General features: G+C 38.8%; 1 protein-coding gene across 13 annotated transcripts in view; it reads left to right on the plus strand.

The window, feature by feature from the left end:
* NUMB (NUMB endocytic adaptor protein) overlaps nt 1-26,839 on the plus strand; it is a 173,491-nt gene that overhangs the window by 12,065 nt on the left and 134,587 nt on the right. For 10 of the 13 annotated variants that reach the window (XM_088024524.1, XM_088024529.1, XM_088024528.1 and 7 more), the window contains one exon: nt 24,410-24,542. The exons of 2 other annotated variants lie outside the window; for them this stretch is intronic. The gene's annotated coding sequence lies outside the window, so the exon portion shown is untranslated. Of the gene's footprint in view, nt 1-12,636; nt 12,722-24,409; nt 24,543-26,839 lie in introns of those variants that run through there. One more of the 13 variants, XM_088024525.1, reaches the window with a different exon arrangement.

Consider the following 26,839-nt stretch of genomic DNA (forward strand, 5'->3'; position numbering starts at 1 on the left):
TAATAAAACCCAGAGATTTATTTGCCTCTCTCTCTTTTTTTAAGATTTTTTATTTATTTTTTTTTTTAAAGATTTTATTTATTTATTTGACAGAGGCACAGGGAGAGAGGCAACACAAGCAGGGGGAGTGGGAGAGGGAGAAGCAGGCTTCCCACCGAGCAGGGAGCCTGATATGGGGCTCGATCCCAGGACCCTGGGATCATGACCTGAGCTGAAGGCGGACGCTTAGCAACTGAGCCACCCAGGCACCGCAAGATTTTTTATTTTTAAGCAATCTCTACACTCAGCGTGGGGCTTGAACTCAGTCCCCGAGATCAAGACTTGCATGCTATGAGGACTGAGCCAGCCAGGTGTCATTTGCTACTTAAAAGCACCAATTAAAAAATTCCTCAAAAGCTTATCTTGTGGCAAAAAAACCCAAGTGAGTTACTGAACAAAAAGTAAGGTTATTTTCAGAATAAAAACTATCTTCAACTAGGGATGAGACAGAATTTGAAGAAAATAAAAAGACATCCTCATTAAGTAATAAATTCAAATCATTAGTATAAACAACAGATAACTTCCTAGGTCACACAGTATTCCATTTTATGAATACCACACTTTGTTTTTCTGTTCTGTTGATAGACATTTGTGTTATTTCCAGCTTTTACCTGTTATGAGTAAGGCTGCTATTAACATTCTTGTACAAGTCTTTTTGTGAACATGTTTCATTTTTTTTGGTTGAATACCTAAGAGTGGAATTGTTACATCACGGGGTAGATGTTTGTTTAACTTTATAAGAAATTGCCAAATGGTTATCCACTAGCAGTGTATGAGATCCAGCAGTGTATGAGATCCTGCCTATCGTTGCCACCACCTGGGTTGTTAATTTCTTTGATTTTTTTTTTAGCCAGTCAAGTGGATTTAAAATGTCTTCGAATGGTTTTTATTTGCATTTTTCAGTTGACTAAAGATGTTGAACATTTATTCATTTTTTTGGCTAAAATCTTTACAAGGGCAAATTTGCAGATTAATAGTAAATATGTTAAAAGGTTCGGTGTGTTTTATTACTATATATAGATCTAGACCTATTAATCTTATTTGTAAGATCAGAGTTTAATTTGTAATTAAAAGTAAAATGAGAAAGATTTATTTCAAGTATAAGATTTTTCAGAAGTTCTATATCATAGTGATAATTCTTAGATTTTTTGGAGATAAGTAAACTTTTGCTGTTGATTAATATTTGTGAGAATTTTGTTTGACTGATAAGTAAATGATTTACAAGGAAGATTTGAGGGGTGCCTGGATGGCTCAGTCGGTTGGGTGGGTGCCTTGGGCTTGGGTCATGACCCCAGGGTCCTGGGATCAAGCCCCGCGCAGGTTGGGCTCCCTTTAGCGGGGAGCCTGCTTCTCCCTCTGCCTGCTGCTTCCCCTGCTTGTGTGCTCTCTCTCTGACAAAGAAATAAATGAAAATCTTTAAAAAATAAATAAATAAAAGGAAGACTTGAGGCTGTGTTTTGTAGAGGTGTTTTTTGAATTTGGTATATTGAATCATTGATTCAGGATCATTAAAATTGCATGATCTGGCTAGGAAACCAGCCTGTATTTGAGCCACCTGAGAGAACTGATAGTCTAGTAATGGGATTAGGTAGTAGTGATAATGCTAGCAGCGGCTGATGCTGTATTCCAGGCATTGTTCTAAGTGCTTTACATGCACTAATTTAATTCTCGCAATAACTCCTGAGGGTAGGTATTGTTATCTTTATTACTAAAGATTTTATTTATTGAGAGAGAGAGCGTGTGCGTGCGTGAGCTCAGGTTGGGGGGGAGGGGCAGAGGGAGAGGGAGAAGCACGCGCTCCATCCCGGGATCATGACTTGAGCCCAAGGCAGACACTTAACCAACTGAGCCACCCAGGCGCCCCTTCCTTATTATCCTTATTTTCCTGTTGAGAAATTTGAGTTACAGAGGTTAAGCATTTGCCCCAAATCATAGAGCAAATGGTGGACTCAAACATAAGTAGTCTGGCTCCAGAGGTCATATTCTTACCCTTAGTGCTTATGTGATTAAATACGACAGTCAGTCGTATGTTCTTTATAGAGCATATCCTTCTGTGGTAGTGGTGGTCATAGTTTAAATTGGGATTTCAAGTTTGCAGATAGGTTCCCTACCAGTCTCCCTCACTTCACCATCAATACTCCTGTCATGTATCCCAGGGGGGGTGATTTATGGAAGGAAAGTTTTATCTGAATTAACAGATGGTGAACAACCCTAGTAACCTGAGATTGAGTGCTTTCCTAGAGATGTCATTTCTGTCTGTACCTTAATTGAACCTTGGAATTGGAGCAGCTACTTTCAGACAGTCTTCAGCCGTGTTTGTTTAACTGGTCTTTGTGAAAATCTCTAAATGTAAATGTTTAACATCCTCTGGAAACAAACTGAGTGAGATACGAGGTTGCTGGAGCTTGTGCCTGTAAAATGTTGGGCCTAATAACAGCACTCCCTAAATATATGATATTCATAGATATTTTTGATGCACTGACACAAGAATCACAGTTCTTAAAATTCTTTTCCTCCTGAATCTCCTGCATACTGAAACCATGTAACTCTTCTTTGTCTTTAGTTTGGATTTAGATAAGATTAATCTTTGAAGGTAGGGCTGGATTTTTTTTTTTTAAGATTTTATTTTTAAGTAATTTCTACACCCAATGTGGGACTTGAACTCACAACCCCGAGATAAAGAGTTGCAGGTTCTGCTGACTGATCCAGCCAGATGCCCATAGATTTTTTCTGGTCAATTTCCTTGAAAGAAGGTTTGAGGACGGAAGGAAATGAAAGTATGTATTGGCTTTTTATTTTGCCACACCTTTTTTGTCTTCCACTTCTGATTTGGCATTGTTGATATCATGGGTGACTTAAAGAAATTGGGGTAGATGGGAGGCATTTTGTGTGTATTGAATGAGAGAATAAATTTTTAGAAAAAATTTTAAAAAGTTTAAGTAATCTCTGCACCCAACATGGGCTCGAATTCATGACCCTGGGATCAAGAGTCACATGCTCTTCTGACCGAGTCAGCCAGGTATCCCAAGAATGTAAATTCTTTTTTTTTTTTAAAGATTTTTAAAAAAATGTATTAGAGAGAGAGAGAGAGAGATAACAAGGGAGGAAAGGGAGAAGGAGCCTCCCCGTGAGGAGGGAGCCCAACATGGGGCTCAATCCTGAGCCCCATGGCAGATGCTTAACCAACTGAGCCACCCAGGTGCCGCTGTAAATTTTTGAATAAAGAAATCATAAGATATGAATTTAATTCCTGTGTGGCCACACTGTGATTTGGCTAAATGTTTTAACTTCTCTGGGTCTTTATTTTTCTTTTATGAGGTGATGGTATTGGACTTGATGTTCTTTAAAGGTTTTTAATACTGAAATATTCAAATTATTCTGAAATTATAGTGAATAATATAATGAATGTAATTCAGTTTTTTTTAATATCGAAAATAAGTGTGCCAGTGCTGTTTATAGAGCAGTATCTGTCACTGATTTTCAGTAAGGATCTTAAGTCATATGTTATATTTCTATTTACATGTGGACCTGTTTTTATGCTCTGTTTGCCTGTCTCAGAGCCAGTATTACCCTGTCTTTATTTACTATAGCTTTGTAATAAATTCAGATATCTGGTATGGTGAGGCCTCATACCCCCACTTTGTTATTCTTTTTTTTAAGATTTCATTTATTTATTTGACGGAGAGAGACACAGCGAGAGGGGGAACACAAGCAGGGGGAGTGGGAGAGGGAGAAGCAGGCTCCCCGCCGAGCAGGGAGCCCGATGCGGGGCTCGATCCCAGGACTCTGGGATCATGACCTGAGCCGAAGGCAGACGCTTAACGACTGAGCCACCCAGGCGCCCCCCACTTTGTTATTCTTTAAAATTATCTTGGTTATTCTTCTAAATCTCTGTTAACCTTTAAAATTCTGTGATTTTTGTGTATTCTGCTTAGACTTTCTTTGTATTTGGTAATCAGTATATTCTTATTGAATGAATATAGTGAACAACAGCTAGTTACCCTCTAAAGGCTGATGAATAATAATGTTACAAGTTAATATCAGTAAAATTATGACTTGAGAATATTGCAAAAAAAAAACTTGCGTTTTTCTTTTGGAAGTGTTTAAATAAATTACTTTCAAATTTGGGCTGGGTGTAATATTAAATTATGGTCCTACCCCTGGCCTCCCTGCCTGCCACCTCTTTCCGTTCTCCTTTTGGATAAAATTTTGGAAAGAGGAAGTAGGATTTTTGAAAAATTGTTGTTTAGACAGTTTAAAACCACCTTAAAAGTCATGATAAATTCCACATGAAATTGATGAAACATGCTTTTAATGAGCACTTTTACTTTAAAACTAGTTGTGTATATGAGCTCCATCATTTGAACTTCAGACCTGGAAAGGACATTAGTTTTTGTTTACTTGAAAATACTTCATATTTTCATTTTGTAGTGGGTAAGGTTGAGTTCTATAGCACACTCACTGGAAATTTTGTTTTCTGTTTCCTAGCATCATCAAACATGATTTCAGTGGAACTCTACAGTTTCTCTATGCTGTAGCCACTTTGATCTTTTTTAACCTCTTCTTCCTGTACATCCTTTACTTTTTGTTTTTTGTAAGATTTTATTTATTTATTTGTCAGAGAAGGAGAGAGAGAGCACAAGCAGGGGGAGCGGCAGGCAGAGGGAGAAGCAGACTCCCCACTGAGTGGGGAGCCTGACTCGGGTCTCAATCTCATGACCCTAGGACAATGATCTGAGGTGAAAGCAAGAGTGAGACGCTCAACTGACTGGGCCACCCAGGCGCCCCATGATACACATTTTTAAAAGATCATCATGGCTCTTATCTGATAGTTAGATTGTAGGGAGAAGCAAAAGAGAAAGCAGGAAGAGCAGTTTAGAAGGGTGTTGGAAGTAGAGACAGAAGTGGATGAATTCAGATACATTTTATGATAGAATTTTCAAGATTCACTGATGGATTAGATGTGAAGGAGAAAAAGAAATCAAAGGAATCAAAGCTTATTCCCAAATTTCTGGCTTGGTATTTGTTGAGATACAGGAGGACTGGGAAAAGAACATATTTTTTTAAAGAGGATGAGAATCACTCTTTTGGATCTGTGAATTTCTAAGTGACATCTAAATGATAGTGTTGGGATATGGGAGGCTGGAGCTTAAGAAGAGGCGATGCTGGGAATTGTCATTATATAGATGGTATTGAGAGCCATGAGGAAAGGGTAAGATCAGCTGTCTGGTACTGAGCTCAGAGGAACTCCAAATATTCCTTCTGGTGAGGGAGGAGAAGGGAGTTTATATGGAGAGAAACCAGGATTTGTCATGTCATAGAAGCCCAAGAGAGGAGAGAGGAACAGTGCCAGTTTGATTTATCAAAATGGAAATTATTGATGATCTTGTGATAGTCATCTCTGTATGTCTCTCCAGATCTATTTTTGCCCTTTTCTTCCCTGCTTTGTGCTGCGGAAGGCTGACCTCTATAGTTTATATCACCCAGGCTTCTTTGCTTTCTGGCTTCATGTTGTTTTCAGCCACTGGAGATACAATTGACAGGAGATTGGACAGTGGAAGGAAAAAGAGATTAGGGTATTTATTCCCTTTCCTCTTCTCTACGTGGCTGTGGTTTAGGCAAAAACTGCATACCTCTACCTGTAGCTGCAGGGTACCTTTTCCACCGCCATAGCTTTTTCTGGTTCCGATAACTTGAGGCTTCAGAGAGGTGAGAGCTTGTACCCCTTGTACCTTCTAGGAGTTTAGAGAAGGTTAGAGCTTCTTTTTTTTTTTTCTTGATTGCTCTCTATGTTACCTTAATCTGACCATACTTTTGTAAATAGTCTCTTCGTTAAGCTCTCTTCATTTATTCCTTTAAGTGTGCCATCCGTTTAAGGGGCAGTTTCAAATGAACTTCTTGTGGAGGTAGACCAGTTTGGAGCAGGTTGAATAGTGAATGGAAAGTTGGGAATTAGAGACTGTGAGAGCTGATACTTTTTTGAGGAATGCGGCTCTAAAGGGTAACAGAAATGGGGGAGGAGGTGGAGCATGCTCTGTAGGGAATGATGGGATACTCTACAAAACATGTAAATATGGGAGGTAATGGTACATGTTTACATGATAATGAGAATGATCTTGTAGAGGAGGAAAGATTGGTGATACAGGAGAGAGTGAATTATGGAAGGAAGGAAACCTCTGAGTGAAAGAGATAATACAAAGAGCTTCAGTGGCCATTTAATAGTAATCGGAGGGGCTCCTGGGTGGTTCAGTTGGTTAAGCATCCGCCTCTTGGTTTTGGCTCAGGTCATGATCTCCGCGTCTTGGGATCGACCCCCATGTCGGGCTCTGAGCTCTGTGTGGATGGAGTCCGCTTGGGATTCTGCTTCTCTCTACCCCTCACCCTGCTCTCGCTCGCTTGCTTGCTCTTGTGCTCTCTCTCAAAAAAAAAAAAAAAAAAAATCAGGGATGCTTATTCATTTTAAAGTAGGGGAGAAGAAGATGACTGGTTCAGTTTCGGGGCGATGTTACAGATTTGGTTGTGGAAAAAATAGGGAGCTTTCATCTGATGGCTTCTATTTTCTTAATGAAGGTATTGTAGATGGAGAGGTGGGTGAAATGTTTAAGGATTGAGGAAAAGTTATAAAACAGCCTTTACAGGGAGCTTTTAGAGTAATATTGCTGTGGTTGAGGTTGTTGTGAATTTATGACAATAATCATTCTGACTGGATATGTGATTTTCTTCAGTATTCCGCTGCTCTGTCATGGTCATGGAGAAGTTAACTGGAGTTTTGCTAGGAGAGTGTGAAGGAGAGAGACAGGGGAAACATTGAATTGAGTGCAAGGAGTGATTATATTGATGAACTGTGAAATCTGTACTGGATAAAAAAGACAAGTGAAACCAGGGGAATGATAGGAATAATAGGAATGGAGGGTTTCATAAAGTTGGTGGTCTCATTAAGAACTAAGAATTATTTCTGAGGTCCAGTTGAACAGTGAGTTGGAAAGATCAAATCTTTTATTATATGTCGTCTTTATCATTTATGTCCCAAATAACCAGAATTTGTATAGACTTAGCCACTTGGCATCTCCCATTCTTTTTTTTTTACCCCAAAGATTTTATTTATTTGAAAGAGAAAGAGCATAAGTGAGAGTGAGAGAGCACGAGCAGGGGGAGCAGCAGAGGGAGAGGGAGAAGCAGACTCCCCACTGAGCAGGGAGCCCGACATGGGGCTCGATCCCAGGACCTTGAGATCATGACCTGAGCCAAAGGCAGATGCTTAACCAACTGAGCCACTCAGGCACCCCATATAATCTCCCATTTTAAATAGACAATTTATTTTTTATTTTTAAATTGGGTCTATTTTTTTTTTTAAGTCTTATTAGAGAGCGCACGTCCGTGCACTGGGAAGAGGGGCAGGGGAAGAGGGAGAGGAGATTGCCGCCAAGCAGGAAGTCCTATCTGGGGACTCAGTCTCCCGACCCTGAGATCATGGCCTGAGCTGAAACTGAACTGAGAGTCGCTAAACCGACTGAGCCACCCAGGTGCCCTTAAATAGACAGTTTAAATCCACATTTTAGCCAAATGGACTTAAACACACACACTCTCTGACCTATAGAGCTTATGAGTGTGATTTCAAACAAGGCATTTTAAAGTCTATTAAAAAATCTTTGATAAATGTGAATATTTATCAAATTAACTTCTTTTGTTAACTGCTTTCTATATATAGGACACAGGAAAATAATTTCCTCTGAAAAATATCTGGTTCTGTTTAGGATATTTCTATGAAATTTGTGACATAAGATCTAAACTTATTTTTCCTTAAAACCATTAAAAACTGTTATTTATTATTTTTTTAAATGTTTTATTTATTTATTCATGAGAGTGAGAGAGAGAGAGAGAGAGAGAGAGAGAGGCAGAGGCAGAGGGAGAAGCAGGCTCCCACCTAGCAGGGAGCCTGATGCAGGACTCGATCCCAGGACCCTGGGATCATGACCTGAGCCGAAGGCAGACGCTTAACCATCTGAGCCACCCAGGTGCCCCTAAAAACTGTTATTTATTATTGGTGCAGTCTTTTGGAAAACAGTTTGGCAGGTTCTCATATACAGTTATACATATACTTACTGTAATGATCTAATAGATCTAATAGGTATTTACTCAAGTGAAATGAAAACTTTTCGTCTATGCTAATGCCCCAAAGTGGAGACAAATTCAGATGTATGGCAACTGTGAACCTCCATACAGTGGAATACTATTCGCCAGTGCATGCAGCAGCATAGGTGGATAGTGAATGCATTATGCTAAGTGAAAGAAGCCAGACTCAGAAGACCACATAGTGTGTGATTCCATTTTTATGCTATTTTGGAATAAATGAAACTAAAAGGACAGAAAATTGACTAGTGGTTGCTGGGGTGGGGGGAACATGAGGGAAATTTTTGGGGGGTATTCTATATTGCCTGTATTTGTTCTATATCTTGATTGTGGTGGTTGTTACATGACTATTTTTCAAACTCAGAAGTGTACACTTAAAAGTGAATTTCAGGGATGCCTGGGTGGTGCAATTGGTTGAGCATCTGACTCTTACTTTCAGCTCAGGTAGTGATCTCAGGGTCATGAGATTGAGACCCGAGTGGGGTTCTGTGCTTAGCAGCAGTGTCTGCTTGAGTTTCTCCCTCCCTCTCCCTCTGCTCCTCTCCCCCATGTGCGTGCACATGAGTGAGCTCTCTCCCAGATAAATCTTTAAAGAAAGAGTAAATTTCAGTGTTTATAAATTATACCTCAGTTAAAGTTCTAGGATATAGTATGTTACCATATTAAAAAGTATTTTGGAAAACTGTCTCAAGATAATGTTTGTTTTTAGATTCTACCTATGTGACTTTTTGGGGAGGAGAGAGTGGTAGAGAAGCATCATTAGCATTTATAAAGTTCTTTGAAGCTCTAGAAACATGTAAATGCTGAATTTGTCTATGTGTAGCAAACATTCCTATCGTATGTTTAAAAGAATGTTACAGTGTAAGAATTAGTAGAGAAAAAGAGGGACACCTGGGTGTTTCAGTCGGTTAGGCTTCTGCCTTCGGCCCAGGTTATGATCCCAGGGTACTGGGATTGAGTCCCGCATTGGGCTCCTTTCTTGGCAGGAAGCTCGCTTCTCCTTCTGCCTGACACTCCCCCTGCTTGTGCTCTTTCTCTCTGACAAATAAATAAAATCTTAAAAAAAAAAAAAAAAAAGAACCTGAAGTCTAGATTAGATTAGCTAAAGTCACACAGCTAGTCACTGGCAGAGAGAGGTCTAGAATTTAAGTGATGGATTACTAATTTGATGCTTGTCTTACTAAAAGACACTTTTTATTTTAAGTTATTCCTTCTAGAGACTATTTTTAATTCCTATTTGGAACCCTTTAATTGTGTCATCCTAAAGCTGGAAACCACTCCCTTCCTAGTGGTAGGAAAGTTCTGTGTCTGGTTGATAATAGGACTGTGTCTGGTTGATAAATAGGAGGGCTAAATTTGAGAGATCCTGCATGACTTAAAGTTTGCTTAGACATAATGAACAAGTTTAATTATAAAGACACTTTTCTTTAGCTATGGGAAACTGGATGCTTAGTTTTGGAGTTGTCAAAGGTTACCAGTTAGAAATAGGTTTTTGTAACTTTACTGAATTTAAAAAACAACCTTTTGCTGGGGCGCCTGGCTGACTCAGAGGAGTGTGCAACTCTTGATCTCGGGCTTGTGAGTTCAAGCCCTGTGATGGGTGTAGAGATTACTAAATAAATAAAAACTTAAGAAAAACCCCAACCTTTTCAGATTATCATGATTATTGGTTTGTTGGCAAGGTAGGAAAGGTTTAAGAGTGGTAGGTTTTTTCTGGTTACCTTAAGGAATGAGGATTTATCTTATACCCAGGGATGTGAGGAAGCACCAGAAAAGCTTAATAGTTAGACATTTAGGAAATGGAGAATGGAATGTCATTCAGATACAATAGCAGATTTAATTGTCTTCTATATACATATATATACATATATATGTGTGTGTGTGTGTATATAATTATGGAAAGTGCAATTTTCTATTTTTAAGTTTTTATTGAAGTATAGTTGACATACAATGTTATATTAGTTTCAGGTGTACAATGTAGTGGTTCAACAATTCTATACATTATGCAATGCTCATCACAATAAGTGTGGTCACCATCTGTGACCATACAAGTTATTAACTATATTCCCTATGCTGTGCTTTTCATCTCTGTGACTTATTTATTTTATAACTGGAAGTTTGTACCTTTTAATCCCCTTCACCTATTTTGCCTATCCCCCTTCCCCCCTCCCCCCACTTTCTGGCAACCACTAGTTTGTTCTCTGTATTTATAGGCCTGTTTCTGTTTTGTTTTGTTTTTTAGATTCCACATGTAAGTGAAATCATGTGGCAATTGTCTTTTAACATCTGATTTATTTCACTGGCATAATACCCTCTGGGTCTGTCCATGTTGTTGCAGATGGCAAAACCTCATTCTTTTTTATGGCTAAGTAATATTCGTGTGTGTGTGTATGTGTATGTATGTGTGTGTACACCACATCTTCTTAATCCATTCATCGATTGATGGACACTGAGGTTGTTTCCATGTCTTGGCTATTGTAAATAATGCTGCATTGAACACGGGTGCATATAGCTTTTTGAATAATATTGAGGATTTTTTTGGGGGGGGTGGGGGTTAAATACCCAGTAGTAGAATTGCTGGATCATATAGTATTTCTGTTTTTAAAATTTTGAGGAACCTGCATACTATTTTCCACAGTGGTTGCACCAATTTACATTCCTACCAACAGTGCATGAGGGTTCCCTTTCCTCCACATCCTCACCAACACTTGTTATTTCTTTTCTTTTTGATACTAGCCATTCTGACTGGTGTGAGGTGATATCTCATTGTGGTTTTGGTTTGCATTTCTCTGGTGATTAGTAATGTTGAGCATCTTTTCGTGTGTCTGTTGGTCATTTGTATGTCTTCTTTGGAAAAATGCCTATTTAGGTCCTCTGCCTGTTTTATTTATTTTTTTTAAAGATTTTTATTTATTTATTCATGAGAGACAGAGAGAGAGAGAGGCAGAGAGAGAGAAAGGCAGAGGGAGAAGCAGGCTCCCAAGGAGCAGGGAGCCCGATGTGGGACTCGATCCCAGGACTCCAGGATCATGACCTGAGCCGAAGGCAGACGCTTAACCATCTGAGCCACCCAGGCTCCCCCTCTGCCTGTTTTAGTCAGATCATTTGAGGTCTTTTTGGTGTTGAGTTGTATACGTTCTTTATATATTTTAAATATTAACGCCTTTTCAGATATATCAAATATTATTGAGACAAAGGCAGCTTTCACTGTCCCTCTATGTTCACCTCCCTCCTTGTATTAGAACTTTTATGCTTGCCTCTGGACCCCAATTCTAGAACCAGGCTTAGAGTTCCTGCCCCTCAGAGATACTGGTGATAGTGTGGATATTGCAGAACCAGTTACAGGGCTAACAGGTGTCCTGGTTACTTTCTTGATTTTGAAGCTGTGTCTGAGTCCTGCAACCTTCGTGGGAGTTACTATAAGCCATAGCCCCAGGCAGAGTTGGCAAGTTGTTTTCTTTTTTAAAGGTTTTATTTATTTGTTTATTTTTAAAGATTTATTTATTTGAGAGAATGAGAGAGAGACAGTGAATGCACCTTGTGGGGAAGAGGCAGAGGGAGCAGGAGAGAGAGACTCGTCTCAAGCTGACTCTGACCTGAGCACAGAGCCTGACACAGGGCTCCATCTCACGACCCTGAGATCATGACCTGAGCTGAAACCAAGAGTTGGATGCTCAACCAACTCTGCCACCCAGGCATCCCTAAATTTCTTATTTTTAAGTAATCTCTACAACCAATGTGGGGCTTGAGCTCACAACCCTGAGGTTAAGAGTCACATGCTCCACTGACTGAGCCAGCCAGGTGCCCCAAGTTATTTTCTTTATAAGGGAGCCCTACCCCACCCCTAGCTCTGATAAATCCTCTATCTTACTTATATGGAACACTTTTCGTCCCTGTTCCCCAGGGAAGCCAGACTCTCAGCTGCCATTGCTTGTTTTGGGACTAGGACCCTAGTGGGCTCCTGGCTTCAGCACTGCTTACCATTTTGCATTCATTTTCCCTATCACTGCTTGAGAGATATGTATGTTATTTTTTGAGCTAGTTATATATTGTTTATGTGTTTGACACATTTGTATATTGTTTTTGGATGAATTTACTGCACCACCTAGAAGCCTTTTTAATCTTTCAAAGTTACAGTTTCTCATCTTTAAAATTGGAATTATAGCCTTTACCTCTTGTTTTTTTGTGCTGGTGAAATGAGGTTATATACACACTTGTATCTGAATTCTATGAACAATGCCTAGCATATAGTAAGTGCTTTATATATGTCAGCTGTTATATTTTCAAGTGAGTCCTGTAATTCCTTGTTGGTTTCTGTTTAGACAGGTATTATCTATATATATAGACATAGATATCTATCTATAATATATATAATACATAATAACCCTAAAACACTTGTCAATCAGTATTTGAAATTTCTGTAAATGTATATTATTCTGTCCTTTGGAGATGTGTCTAAGAAGATTGTGCTTGCTGATAAGTGATCTTACTTCCGTATTTCTTCAGCTGAAATAATAAGACATACTACTTCCTTTTCCTCTTACATCAAGCCGTGAGTATGCCTTTGCTTTTATTTTTGTCTTGTCTTATAAACTGTTGTGTGCATATGGATGTTTGGAACTATGGAAGTGTATTAAGAAGCATAGCACACCACCATTTAGAGTTTTTGTTTGCTTTTTACCATTTAGAGTTTTAAAGTTCATCTACCAGTCATGAATGAGAGCTAGTTCAGTATGCCATCCCTTCATGTTGTCATTCTCAAATGAACTTTATTTTTTTTATTTTTATTTTTTTCTCAGGTAGGTAGAGAACTTTTTCTGAGAGGACTAATCTGGGGACTACGTTAGAGACATGTTGGTTAAGCTGAGATTTTTATGAAGTTTTTAATGGTTATGCATTTCTCCCCAAATGGAAAGGTTTTTTTTGTTTTGTTTTGTTTTAAAGATAAATTTACTTGAGAGAGTGCAAGCGCATAGTGTGGGGAGGGGCAGAGGGAGAGGGAGAGAGAATCCTCAAGCCGACTTCCCGCTGAGTGCGGAGTCAGATGTAGGACTGGATCCCGGGACCCTGAGATCATAACCTGAGCTGAAATCAAGAGTTGGTCACCTAACCTACTGAGTCACCTAGACACCCCCAAATGGAAAGGTTTTTGAAAAAAGACTTTGTTAATTTTTTAACTGTCAGAATCTATAGTGAGATTCTGGAATGTTTGATTAAGTAGAAGATTGATTAAAATTATGATCCAGAATCTTTTTGATATTAGAAAGTAATTAGATACTATACGTCATGGTAATTGCTAAAATTTTACCTTTCTTCTGGGGCGCCTGGCTGGCTCAGTCTATAGAGCATGCAACTCTTGATCTTGGGATTGTAAGTTTGAGCCCCACGTTGGGTGCAGAGGTTACTTAAAAAAATCTTTAAAGAATTCTCATATTGAGAAATAACTACTATAGGTAGTACAACTGTCTGATGTATCAAAATAGATCAAGAGGCTTTATATTGATCTTTTGCCATTAACACTTCTCTTGTATTGACTGATGAGTTTTTTGTTTTTGTTTTTTTAAATATTTGAGAGGGAGAGAGTGAGCAAGAGAGAGAACACAAGAAGGGGGAGTGGTAGAGGCAGAGGGAGAAGCAGGCTCCCCACTGAGCAGGGAGCCTGATGCGGGGCTCAATTGCAGGGCCCTGGGATCATGACCTCAGCTGAAGGCAGCTGCTTAGCCGACTGAGCCACCCAGACGCCCCTGATGAGTTTCTTTTTATCAGTATTGCCATATTGAATCTTTGTGAAGCAGTATAGTTTGATGGAAAGAACACAGTATTTGAAATCGGAGGGCTTGAAGTCCTATCTGTCAGTTTACCAGCTCTGTGACTTTGACCTTTTTTGAGATTGTTCTCCTTACAAATAATATAAAAAAAATGATATCTCTCTTATAGAATTGTTATAAAGATTAAAATTAATGCTTTGTAAACTATAACATACTTTTTGAGTGTTAACTCAACTTTTTGAGTTTTTCAATTGGGACATTTGTTGTATTTTGCAAAATAACACTGTCCTCAAAGATTGCTTTTAGATGGGTGTAAAAATTGCCAGACTTTGGTTTGATGTATCACTTTCATTTAGGGTGAGGATTTTGGGTTTTAATCTGCCTTTATACTTTCTCTAGTAATAAATTTCTTCACTGAATGAGGACTTCTTTTTTTTAAGTTTTATTTATTTAAGTAATTTCTATACCCTACGTGGGGCCCAAACTCACGACCCTGAGAACTGAACCAGCCAGGCTCCACTCTTTGCCAAAGTTAGAAATTGGGTAGGCCTTATCATTTCCTTTAGCTTTATGGTGAAACCACACTGGGACTTACCCTTTCTAGAAGTCACTGGCTCTCAATGGGGTCAGGACTGCTATGACTCTTTGAATCTTTGAAGGTGAACTTTTGGTTGCCACAGTGATTAGGGTGGGGTGGGTGCAGCATTGGCATTCAATGAGCAGAAGCCAGGAATGCCATATAGTCCACAACGTCTGAGACAGTTCTGCATGATTTTTGAACATTTTCCCAGCTCTTGTAGGTGAAAAACCTGTTTGTACTTATCTGATGCTAATTCTGCTATACATTTAAATACAGTAGTTTTTTGCATGGTTTTAATAGACACTAAATTTTTCAGGAATGCAACTACTTAGTAAACTGAGGGCAGATTATGCTTTGTTTTCTTCAGAACTTTAACAAGAGTTGTTAACTATTTTGGAAAATCATATTACCAATGGCACTGACCCTTTTGGCATCTGATTTTCTAATACAATTCATTTGTGTCAGTCTACATTTGTAGATGTCATATGCATGGCATTTCTGTATATGCATGCAAGTGTCAATTTCCTTAATAATATGAATGCTGGAAACCTGAGCATTTAAATATTACAATGTATTATTTTAAATTACTTTTCTTTCTTTTATATTAGATTAGGCATTATCTTAAGTTTCTCTTTAAATTACTTTTCTTTCTTTTATATTAGATTAGGCATTATCTTAAGTTTTGAGAACTAAGGATAGATAAATTACCTACTTGCATCTCATTTCAGGTTTGTGCTTTTTTTTTTTTAAAGATTTTATTTATTTATGGGGAGAGTACATGCCTCGTGAGTAGGGGGAGGGGCAGGGAGGCAGAAGGAGAGAATCCCAAGCTGACTCCAAGCTGAGGCTGAGCATGGAGCTGAGTCTGAGCACAGAGCCGAGCTGAGTCCGGAGCCCGGGTGGGGCGTGTTCGATTGTTCAGTCTCATGACCCTGAGATCATGACCTAAGCTGAGAGTCAGACACTCCACTGACTGAGCCACCCAGGTGCCCCAGTTTGTGCTTTTTAAACAAAAATCTTTTGTTTTAGAGGAGTTTCTGGATGAAGCCTGTATTTAATAGAAATCTACATTGCCTTTCAAGGGAGAAATAGGACATTGATGTTGACCTGTGTTATAGATGTCTATCCTCTTTCCTTTATCTGTTTTCCCTTCCCATTATGAAATATTTGATACACAGACAAGAATATGGTGCTGTGTATGTAAGTAATGAAGCATATAATAAAACCAATACCTGTGCACTCATCACCCAGGTTAAGGAATAGAACATTACCAATATTGTTGGTATGTTTTTCCTTGATTTCCATTCACCTGTCTCTCCACCAGGGATAAAACTATTCAGAATTTTTGTTTTGTTTTGTTTATTTATTGTTTCCTTCCTTTAAGTTTACCACTTTTGTATGTATTTCAAAAATTTATTATTTAGTATTGCTTATTTTTTAGCTATAAAAATGGAATCATAGTACACATATATTCTTGTTTTGTTTTGCTACATATACTTATTTGCTTTGGCTAATCAATATTATGTTTTTAAGATTCACCCACGTCAATATGTGTAACCATTATTTATTTTCTCAGGTATATATTAGTGGTATGACTGTACCACAATTTGTCTTTTCTCCTAAAGATGGACATTTTTTTTTTCCATTTTGTTGGTATTACAAACATTCTTGCTTATCTTCAGGTGCACATGTACAAACATTACAACAGTGAGTTTTAAACATTTTTTAATTTTTAATTTTTATTTTTTTAAAGATTTTATTTATTTGAGAGAGCGAGAGAGCAAGAGAGAGAGAGCATGAGCCGGGGAGGGAAGGGCAGAGAGAGAGGGAGAAGCAGGCTCCCCATTGAGGAGGGAGCCTGATGTGGGGCTCGATACCAAAACCCTTGAGATCAGGACGTGAACCAAAGGCAGATGCTTAACCGACTGAGCCACCCAGGCACCCCTTTAAACATTTTTTAAAAGATTCTTTCTATCTATCTATCTGTCTGTCTGTCTATCTATCTATCTATCTATCATCTATCTAAAGATTTTATTTATTCACTTGAGACACAGAGATAGAGAGAGAGAGCATGAGCAGGGGGAGAAGCAGAGGGAGAGGGAGAAGCAGGCTCCCCCCTGAGCCAGGAGCCTGACGTGGAGCTTGATCCCAAGATGCTGGGATCATGACCTGAGCCAAAGGCAGATACCCAACCATCTGAGCCACCCAGGCACCCCAAGATATTATTTATTTATTAGAGAGAGAGAGAGACAAAGCACGAGCAGGGGGGAGGGACAAGCAGACTCCCCACTGAGCAGGGAGCCCCATGCAGGGCTTGATCCCAGGACCCTGGGATCATGACCCAAGCCAAAGGTGGTTGCCTAACTGACTGAGCCACCCAGGTGCCCCAGATTTTAAACATTTTTGATGGTGACCCCTCCATACATGCATAGAGCTGAAAGAAAAATGAGGATCAGTAGATCAGTATTCATCCTTAATATATGTGATGCACTCATCTTTTCCATTTTATTTCTCTCTTTCTGAGTGCTAATTGTGACCTAAATGTTTTCACAGTTTAAAATAGTTGTCTTGGTTTCTTGTGGAGAGCAGTGTGTTGACCTGACTTCCCTTTGCTTACAGAGTGTGCCAGAGGGCAGCATCTCATGAGGTGAGAGTGCACCTGCTAAATAGAACACTGCTCCCACACCTGGAAACACCTGGTTCTTGAGCACAATAAAGATTCAGCTAGGACTAAATTTGGGTTCAGCCCTTAAGTACCTGCCGTTCCTTTATGGAATGAATTCCCTAGGTATGCCCTAACCAGATTTGAGTTATGCCAGAGTCAGACCATTCTCAGAGGATGTGAGGGACAAGGTAGGATTGGTTGGAGCTTTCTATTTTTGATGTTTACTTTGATATCAGACTTGGCTCCTCCTTTTACTTATTTTGACTATAAACTGTATATTCTCAAAGGCTCAGATCTCAGTAGTTTATTCTTCAGTTTTCTGGTGACTTTCTGATGTCCATATTCAGATATTTGAGATATTTCCTCTTATTTGGGTTCTTTACTTTGCTGTATTCTAGTTAGCTTGAATTGTTTTGTTGAAGAGTATGAGAGTTAATTTACATAGGAATTTGACTTTCATCTTAAGTAATTAGTAAAAAACACAGAAGCTACATGTTTTAATTCTGACTTGGTGCCTATTTAAAATATGTATGCAAACTGTAATTTACTGAGCTATGATTTGAACCTCAGAGGAAGAATATTTACGTTTACATCTGGTACTATTTTTTTATATAGGTTTTTATTTTAATTCCAGTTAACATACAGTGTTATATTAGTTTCAGGTGTACAGTATAGTGATTCAACAGTTCCATACATCACCCTGTGCTCCTCAATATGTGTAACCCACTCCAGGGGCACCTGGGTGGCTTAGTCGTTAAGCATCTGCCTTCAGCTCAGGTCATGGTCCCAGGGTCCTGGGACCCTGCTCAGTGGGAAGCCTGCTTCTCCCTCTCCCACTCCCCCCTGCTTGTGCTCCCTCTGTCGCTATGTCTGTCAAATATCTGTCAAATAAATAAAATCTTAAAAAAAAAAAAAGACAAGTGCACTCCTTAATCCTCATCCCCTATTTAACCCATCCCCCCTCTTCCTTCCCCTCTGGAAGCCATCACTTTGTTCTCTATAATTAAGACTGTTTCTTGGTTTGCCCCCTCTCTTTCTTCCCCCTTTGCTCTTTTGTATTGTTTCTTAGATTCCAGATATGAGTGAAATCATATGGTATTTGTTTTTCTCTGACTTACTTCGCTTAGCATTATACTCTCTAGCTCCATCCATGTTGTTGCAAATGGCAAGATTTCATTCTTTTCTGTGGCTGAATAATACTCTGTGTGTGTGTGTGTGTCTTTTTTTATCCATTCATCAATCGATGGACACTTGGGTTGCTTTCATATCTTGGCTGTGGTAAATAATGCTGCTATAAACATAAACATAGGGGTACATATATCCCTTTGTATTAGTGTTCTTGTATTCTTTGGGTAAATACCCACTAGTGGGATTGCTGTATAGTAGGGTAGTTCTATTTTTAATTTTTTGAGGAACTGCCATACTGTTTTCCAGAGTGGCTGCACCAGTTTGAGGTGCCCCTCAAAATTTCTTGCATTGTGTCATCTTTGGAAGTTTCTGAAATGGATGCTGCTTCAGTTGGTATTCCGCTCTTTGCTTTTGTAGCCGCTTTTGCCTTTTCTAAGTCCCTAAATCACATTCTTTGAGACTTTTGATTACTATTAACTTCTGTTCTTTTCTCTATCTTGTTGCCATGTCTGGTCCCTAATTTTTTTTTTGTCTTTTCTGTACTTTTATTCTTTTCTTTCCCTTTCATTTCTTTCCTTTATTTCAACATAGGCGCAATAAAGTTTGGAAGCACTTATTTCTTCTGGCTTTGAAGAAACTAATCATACCATGTAATCTTCAGTTTTTATGTACAGATTCTTTCCAGCAATTGTGTACATTTTAGACTTCCTTAAGCTCTGAGTGTACAACTTTTCTGGACATTTGCATTTGCTAGCTACTTGGATGATAGTGTATAAATAGAGGAAGTATTGTCATTTGACCTAAAATATAATAATAAAATACAGTAATAATAATATGATTTTTGGGGCACCTGGTTGGCTCAGTCGAAAGAGCATGTGACTTTTGATCTCAGGGTCATGAGTTTGAGCCCCACATTGGGTGTGGAATATTACTTAAAATGAATAAGTAAATTAAAACTTTAAAAAAATAATATAATGATATGAAAAATGTTTTTGGGCCTTATGAACTTAATAGTGAACCTGCCTAGTGACCTTGACCAAGTCATTTAAAGTGGCATATTTTTTATTTTGTACATTTAGATCTCATATTTTAACTTCCCTTCCTTAGATAGAATTTTGCTTACTGAATTTAGAAAATGGATACTAGATACTAGAATTTGGATGGATAATGAATTTAGAAAATGGATACTAGATATTAGAATGGATACTAAATACTAGAATTTAGCAAATGGAAGAGCCAAAGATTTAAAAGTCAGAGGACTTTAGGAATCATCTGGTATCTATTCTGTTTCTTCTACAAATATTCACCTGGCACTGTTTTGGTCTTGAGAATATATTGAAATCTCTGGCTTCATAGAACTTACAATCTTTTATGAAAAGAAGGTTGTGAAGAAACTGTAATCTTTTTTTTTCTTAAGATTTTATTTATTTGACAGAGAGAGAGACAGTGAGAGAGGGAACAAGCAGGAGGAGTGGGAGAGGGAGAAGCAGGCTTCCTGCTTAGCAGGGAGCCCGATGTGGGGTCGATCCCAGGACCCTGGGACCACGATCTGAGCCGAAGGCAGATACTTAACGACTGAGCCACCTGGGCGCCCCAAGAAACTAATCTTATTTAAAGATTCCTCACTTCATTTTGGTAGGTCTTAATATGCTCAAAAGTAAAAGGATCTGATTCCTTATATCCCAAATTGTAATTCAGAAACTGTGAAGCAGGAGGAAAGGGACCCTGAATGAGTGAATTAGGGCAGTGACTCTCAAAATTTTCTGTGTATGAATCAACTAAAGTTCTTGTTAAAATGTAGATTCTGTTCAGTAGATCTAAGGTAGGACCTGAGATGATGCTTCCAGTCTGTGAAACACATTTTTTAAAGATTTTATTTATTTATTTGACAGAAAGAGACACAGCGAGAGAGGGAATACAAGCGGGGGGGGGGTGGAAGAGGGAGAAGCAGGCTTCCCGCCGAGCAGGGAGGGGCTCGATCCCAGCACCTGGAATCAGGACCTGAGCCGAAGGCAGACGCTTAACGACTGAGCCACCCAGGCACCCCTGTGAAACACATTTTGAGTAGCAAGGAATTTGTATATAATTAAGAGAAAAGAATAGTGTGCTACCATTTTGAGAAGAATGTTTTGGAGCTATGGAACACAGACTTGGAGTTGTGAGTAGCACACCACACTTGGCTTTGGTGAAATGAAATTATAATAGCTGTTAATGGTCACATATTAAGAGGGGGTATCAAGGAGGTAATCACCTATTTTTTGAATGGCATTCAGAATTGAGATTGGATGGTGGGTGGGTCTAAAATGTTTGAAAAGATACTAGGAAGTGAAAGAGTTGAAGATCTTCAGGTATGATGAAAGTAAATATCTAGTCGGATAAACAGAATTTATGAGTTAAGTTTTGACTGGGAGGAATTAATTTGTAATTGGAAAGATTTCCTCCCCTTTTTATGCTTACTCTAAGTGGCATAGTTATTGTAGTTTAAAAAAATGTAAAAATAAATACTTTTTTAAAATAGATAATATAGTTTTTTTCCATAGGCATATTCTATGTGGAAAGTATGTCAAATTTCTTTGTTTTCCAGGTCTGAATAAAGCTTAAATGTTGTGCTTAAGTTGCCCTTCTCCGATCTGTTCCTCTGGGGACAGCTACTTGGAACATAAACTAAACTGGGAGTTCATTTTTCTTCATAGAATTAGCAGAAGACTCTTAATCTTAGAGTGGTATAAAATGTTCAGTGGGTATTGGACATTTATCCGTAGGGAAAAATTTGGCAAACCAAATCTTGGAACCAGCAGCCATTTTTAGTGTTGTGAATTCACAGTGCTAGTGTTTCCATTTGTGTTTTTAGAAATTTAAAATTTGGGACACCTGGATGGCTCATTTGGTTAAGCGTCTGCCTTTGGCTTAGGTCATGATCTCAGAGTCCTGGGATCGAGCTCTGCCTCGGGCTTCCTGCTCAGTAGGGAGCCTGCTTCTCCCTCTCCTCCCTACCTGTAGCTTGCTATCTCTGTCTCTCTCTCTCAAATAAATAAATAAAATATTTTAAAAATAAAAATAAATAAAATTAGGATATTACTTATTCATGTTACCACTTATTAATAATACCACCACATTGGTGTGTAGGGCCTTCAAGGGGAGGGAATGTATCGTGTATTTGTGTTTAGTGCACATATTAAAGGACTTCTTGTTCTGTTAAAAAAAAATCATTAGAAGCAAATACTCCTAGTTCTGGTAAAATCTTTTTTTTAATTTATCAGAGAGAGAGCACAAGCAGGGGGAGCGGCAGGCAGAGGGAGAAGCCGGCTCCCCATGGAGCAGGGAGCCCGAGGTGGGACTCTATCCCAGGACCCTGGGATCATGACCTGAGCCGAAGGCAGACACCTAACCGAGTGAGCCACCCATGCATCCCTTTTTTTTTTTTTTAAATAAAGTTATTTAGTTAAATAAAAGTTAAAAAGGGGGGCTCTGGAGTCATGCAGCTGTATTTTTTCTTTTCTCTTTTTTTAAAAATCCTAACCCTACCTCTTAGTAGTTTCATGATACTGGAAGTAACTTGACTTTTCTGTGTCCAGCTTTCTTTATTATAAAATGATCATATCGGGGCGCCTGGGTAGCTCAGTTGTTAAGCGTCTGTCTTCGGCTCAGGTCATGATCCCAGGGTCCTGGGATCGAGCCCCCCATCAGGCTCCCTGCTCGGCGGGAAGCCTGCTTCTCCCTCTCCCTCTCCCCCTGCTTGTGTTCCCTCTCTCGCTGTGTCTCTCTCTGTCAAATAAATAATTAAAATCTTTAAAAAAAATCATATAAATAGTTCATTTCATAAGGGTTCTTGTCAGGATTAAGTGAGAAATCCTGGAAATCCATGAAAGTTCTTAGAATAGTTTTTGGCACATAGAAAGTGCTTAATTAATGTTAGCTGCTTCTGCTCTTATTCAGGAACACCACTACTGCATTGTCTGGTGAATTTATTTTGCTTTTTATTTATTTTATTTTTTTAGAAGATTTTTTTATTCATCTGAGACAGATACAGAGAGCATGAACAGGGGGAGAGGCAGAGGGTGAAGGAGAAGCTGGGAGTCTGCTGCAGGGCTCGATCCTAGGGCCTGGAGATCATGACCTGAGCCGAAGGCAGATGCTCAACCATCTGAACCACCCAGGCGCCCCTATTTTTAAAACAGGCCTGCATATTCAGGTTCCATTATGACAGTTTGGGTACTTAAAATATATACTTAAAATTAGTTTTGAATGAAAACTTAAGAATTTTTACTTTCAGCTATTATAACTTTAATTCATACAAAAAGAAGCCATTCATTCAGTCTTTTTTTCTAATAAACTATTAATACCTGCTATTTATAAGGAATTGCACTAGGTGCTAGGAATATAAATGGAGCAAACTTGGTTGTACCCCTTCAGTTGTTCAGAGGTTAATGGAGAAAGATACCCCTGAGTATAAGTCAGTGTTGTAAATGATCCCTTTTGTGCTGGATCATTAATACATGATCATTTTTAAAAAAATATTTATTTATTTGTCAGAGACAGAGAAGGAGAGCACAAGCAGGGGGAGAGGCAGAGGAGAAGCAGGCTTCCTGCGGAGCAAGGAGCCCGAAGTGGAACTAGATCCCAGGACCCTGGGATCATGACTCGAGCCTAAGGCGGATGCCTAACCAACTGAGCCAGCCAGGCATCCCTACATGTTAAATTTTTAATTTGTCTTCTGGAAAGTCTATAAGCCAAACTTTGGGTGGATTGGCCTTTGTTTTTAATATCTTATCTATTTACTGCAACTCTTATCTGTAATCATTCCTATTTTTTGCAAATCAGGAAATTGAAATTTAAAGAGGTTAAGTAATTCCTTATACAACTATAAAACTCACTTTAAAATCCTACTTAATTTGAGGCGCCTGACTGGCTCAGTCGGTGGAGCGTGCAACTCTTGATCTCCGGGTTGTTTAAGCTCCATGTTGGGTATAGAGATTACTTAAAAAAAAAAAATCTTAAAAAAAAAAGAAAAATAAACTCCTACTTAATTTAGAAATTCATTCCACTGTTTTACCTCTTATAAGGTGCAAAGCCTCTATTAGAAAACTTAACTTGTTATATTGTCTTTGGGGTTTATGTATTTGCTTTCCTATTAGATTGGGAGAATTTTTAGAGCAGGGACTAATCTTATTTATTTTTGGGCTCCCCTAGTAACTAGTAGAGTGCCTGTCACATGTTAGGTACCCAAAAAATACTAGTTGAGTAGCGAATGGATACATAGAATGTTAGAAACAGAGGGGATTTTAGAGCTCATGGAAATCATAGAGGCACTAGAATTTCTAAAAAGAATTCTATATTGCTTACATAGGGCTACAGCTTTTGATTTTGATTATTTATAAAACAACTAGTACTGTCTATCACATTGTCTCATAAAAGAAGCCATTTTAATACCAGAAAAAGTAGGAAGGACAGTCTCAGAGTAAGCACAATTGGTAACTTTACACCCATTTTTGGTCATGGCTGGCATGTATTTAAAGATTATATTTCAGGAACCATTATCTAATGCAACCCTTTTCTTTTAGAGATGATGTATCTGACCTCAGAGAAGTATCAAAGTTCTTACAGCAAGGCAGAATAAGTGAGTTTGGAACCCAGGTCTTCTGACTACCAGCCCAAAATTTTGATCCAGTCACCTTAGTCTTCATCACATGGTGACACTTAGGCCCAGAGAATTTGTTCCTTAAGTAAGATCATATATCTAGTAAGAAGTAGAGCTGGGACTTGAATCCACATTACCTAACTCCACTTTCAGTAAAACCTGTGCATTACTTACATGTAATCTTAACCCATTCTACCAGCCCCCATTCAGTCGCAAAGATGGAATTATAAATGATTGAAAGGAAGGGTTGGGGGGTGCCTGGGTGGCTCAGTCTTAAGTGGCTGACTTCAGCTCAGGCCATGATCTTGGGGTCCTGGGATCGAACTGCTTCTCTCTCTCCTTCTGCCCCTCCCCCTGCTCGTGCTCACTCTCTTGCACACACTTTCTGTCTCTCTGAGATAAATAAAATCTTAAAAAAAAAATGTTTTATATTTAGCATTTTCTTTCCTTAAAAATTTCAGATTTGGAGCTTTAGCAACTTCTTCCAGGGAGGAGGTCCAGTGTAGCTGCTGTTGCGACCCAAGATCTTGATTCACATCCATAGATTGGAATATTGGTGTACCAGCCATCCTCAGACCCCCTCACTAAGGACAGGTATGTGAAAGAGATAGTGAAGATAAGTAGAATGAATGCTAATGTTTTTCCTTCCTATTTCTTGTTAGATGAAAGCAGTTGGCTGCCTTTAAAAATATAGCCTTTTATCCTGGTAAAAACAAGGCATTTGGAATCTTGAGTAGGGCAAAATATTTTCTTGATGGTAAAATATGTGTCAAAATGTTAACAGTGATGAAACTTAGGGTAATTAAAAGTTTTCTTTTTTCTCTTTTTGTGTATTTTTCCAAATTGTATTTATGAGCTTGTGTTATCTGTTGTTACATAACAAACCACCCCTAACTTAGTGGTTTAAAACATACCAGTCATTTATTTTGCTCATGTATCTGTAATTTGGATAAGACCTGCTTAGTGGGGACAGCTTGTCTCTGTTAATATGTGGCCTGAGATGAAGTAGCTGGAAGGGTGGGGGCAGCTTGATGGCTGGGCGCTGGAATCATTTGAAGGCTTGGCACGCATGTATGTGTCTGGTGGTTAATGCTAGCTTTTGGTAGGGACTGAAGCCTGGGCTGTTAGCCACAACACCTACACATGACCTCTCCTTTTGGCTGCTTGGCTTCCTCACAGCATGGTGGCTAGGTTCTAAGAAAGAGCATCCCAAGAGAGCAAGGTGAAGTTGCATGGCATACTTGATTTGGTTTCGGAAGTCACATAGTGGTACTCTGTTTTTTTCTGTTGGTTGAGGTAGTCCTAAAGGTCCACCTAGGTTCAGAGGTGGGGTAGACATAGACCACACCACTTGAAGGGAGGAGTATCAGCATCTCATTAGAAGAAGAGCACATGGGATGGAATCTGCCATTGGGCCATCTTTGGAGAATGTAATGTGCCACAGTTTGTATTACTTATTTATTTTTATTTTTAAAAAAGATTTTATTTATTTGAGAGAGAGTGAGAGAGAGCATGAGAGGGGAGAGGGTCAGAGGGAGAAGCAGACTCCCCATTGAGCAGGGAGTCTGATGTGGGACTCGATCCTGGGACTCTGGGATCATGACCTGAGCCGAAGGCAGTCGCTTAACCAACTGAGCCACCCAGGCGCCCTCAGTTTGTATTACTGTTAAGATAAGAGTATAAATAATGTGTGTAATATATAAAAAGAGGAATATTGACAGAAAATTATAGTGTATGAATCCAGTAAGAATTTTGTGTGCTTTTCCTGTCTAAGTAGAATATGATGCTGAAAATAAGGTGTCTAAACAGGAAGAGGTGAAATAGATTTTGAATTTTCTTTTGTATCAGTAAAGCAGCAAACTGAAAAATGGAGACAAAAATTTGTAAGCAAGATGCAAAATAAGATTTGTAGTTTGAATTTTTTGTTTTTGAAAAAATGCTTTTATTTTAGTTTAAAGTCTACTTTTTTTTCTTATTTTGATGATTGGAGAATTATTTGGGAAACTGGTTTCTAATAGGATAGATGTGAGAAAGTAGTGTCATTGTTACTGTATGCATCAAGTTTGTTTTGTCTATCTGCTTATTTTAAGGAAAACTATGTAGTCATTTTTAGGATTGTACAATTTTACCTGCTAAATTTCTGGTAAATATTGAAAAATTTCAGTGGAACAAGAAAACTTTCAAAATTGTAGAATATTTGGTTGTATTGTTATTTTAAAAAAAGACTTACTTGGGGCGCCTGGGTGGCTCAGTCATTAAGCATCTGCCTTCGGCTCAGGTCAAGATCCCAGGGTCTTGGGATCGAGTCCTGCATTGGGCTCTCCACTCAGCGGGGAGCCTGCTTCTCCTTCTCCCTCTCCCCCTGCTTGTGTTCCTTCTCTCCCATTGTCTCTTTCTGTCAGATAAATAAATAAAATCTTGAAAAAAAGATTTATTTATTTGAGAGAGAGAGCATGAGTGGGGGAGGAGCAGAGGGGGAGAATCTCAGGCAGACTCCCTGCTGAGCAGGGTGCCCAACTTGGAGCTCAATCTCAGGACCCTGGGATCATGACTTGAGTTGAAATCAAGAGTTGGTTGCTTAACTGACTGAGCCACCCAGATGCCCCTGTTTGGTTGTATTATTGATCACACTTAACTCATTGATTATATGAATTGCCTTTGGCAGGTTTCAGTGTAGCTAGTACTTAATTTCTGGATGTAATGGGATAATATTTTTAGGTAATCCTCTAAGTATACATGGAGATGTTGGTCCATTCACTATAGGTGGGAAATAAGCTATATAATAAGCTATAATTAATATATACCAGTATGTATGTGTGTATACACACACACACACACACACACACACACACACACACACACTCATCTCTTAGGCCCAGAAATTTTTTTTT

The sequence above is a fragment of the Eumetopias jubatus genome, unplaced genomic scaffold (assembly GCF_037043125.1).
Source record: "Eumetopias jubatus isolate StellerSeaLion01/CBP00866 unplaced genomic scaffold, mEumJub1_p1.0 scaffold_7, whole genome shotgun sequence".
Classification (NCBI taxonomy): domain Eukaryota; kingdom Metazoa; phylum Chordata; class Mammalia; order Carnivora; family Otariidae; genus Eumetopias; species Eumetopias jubatus.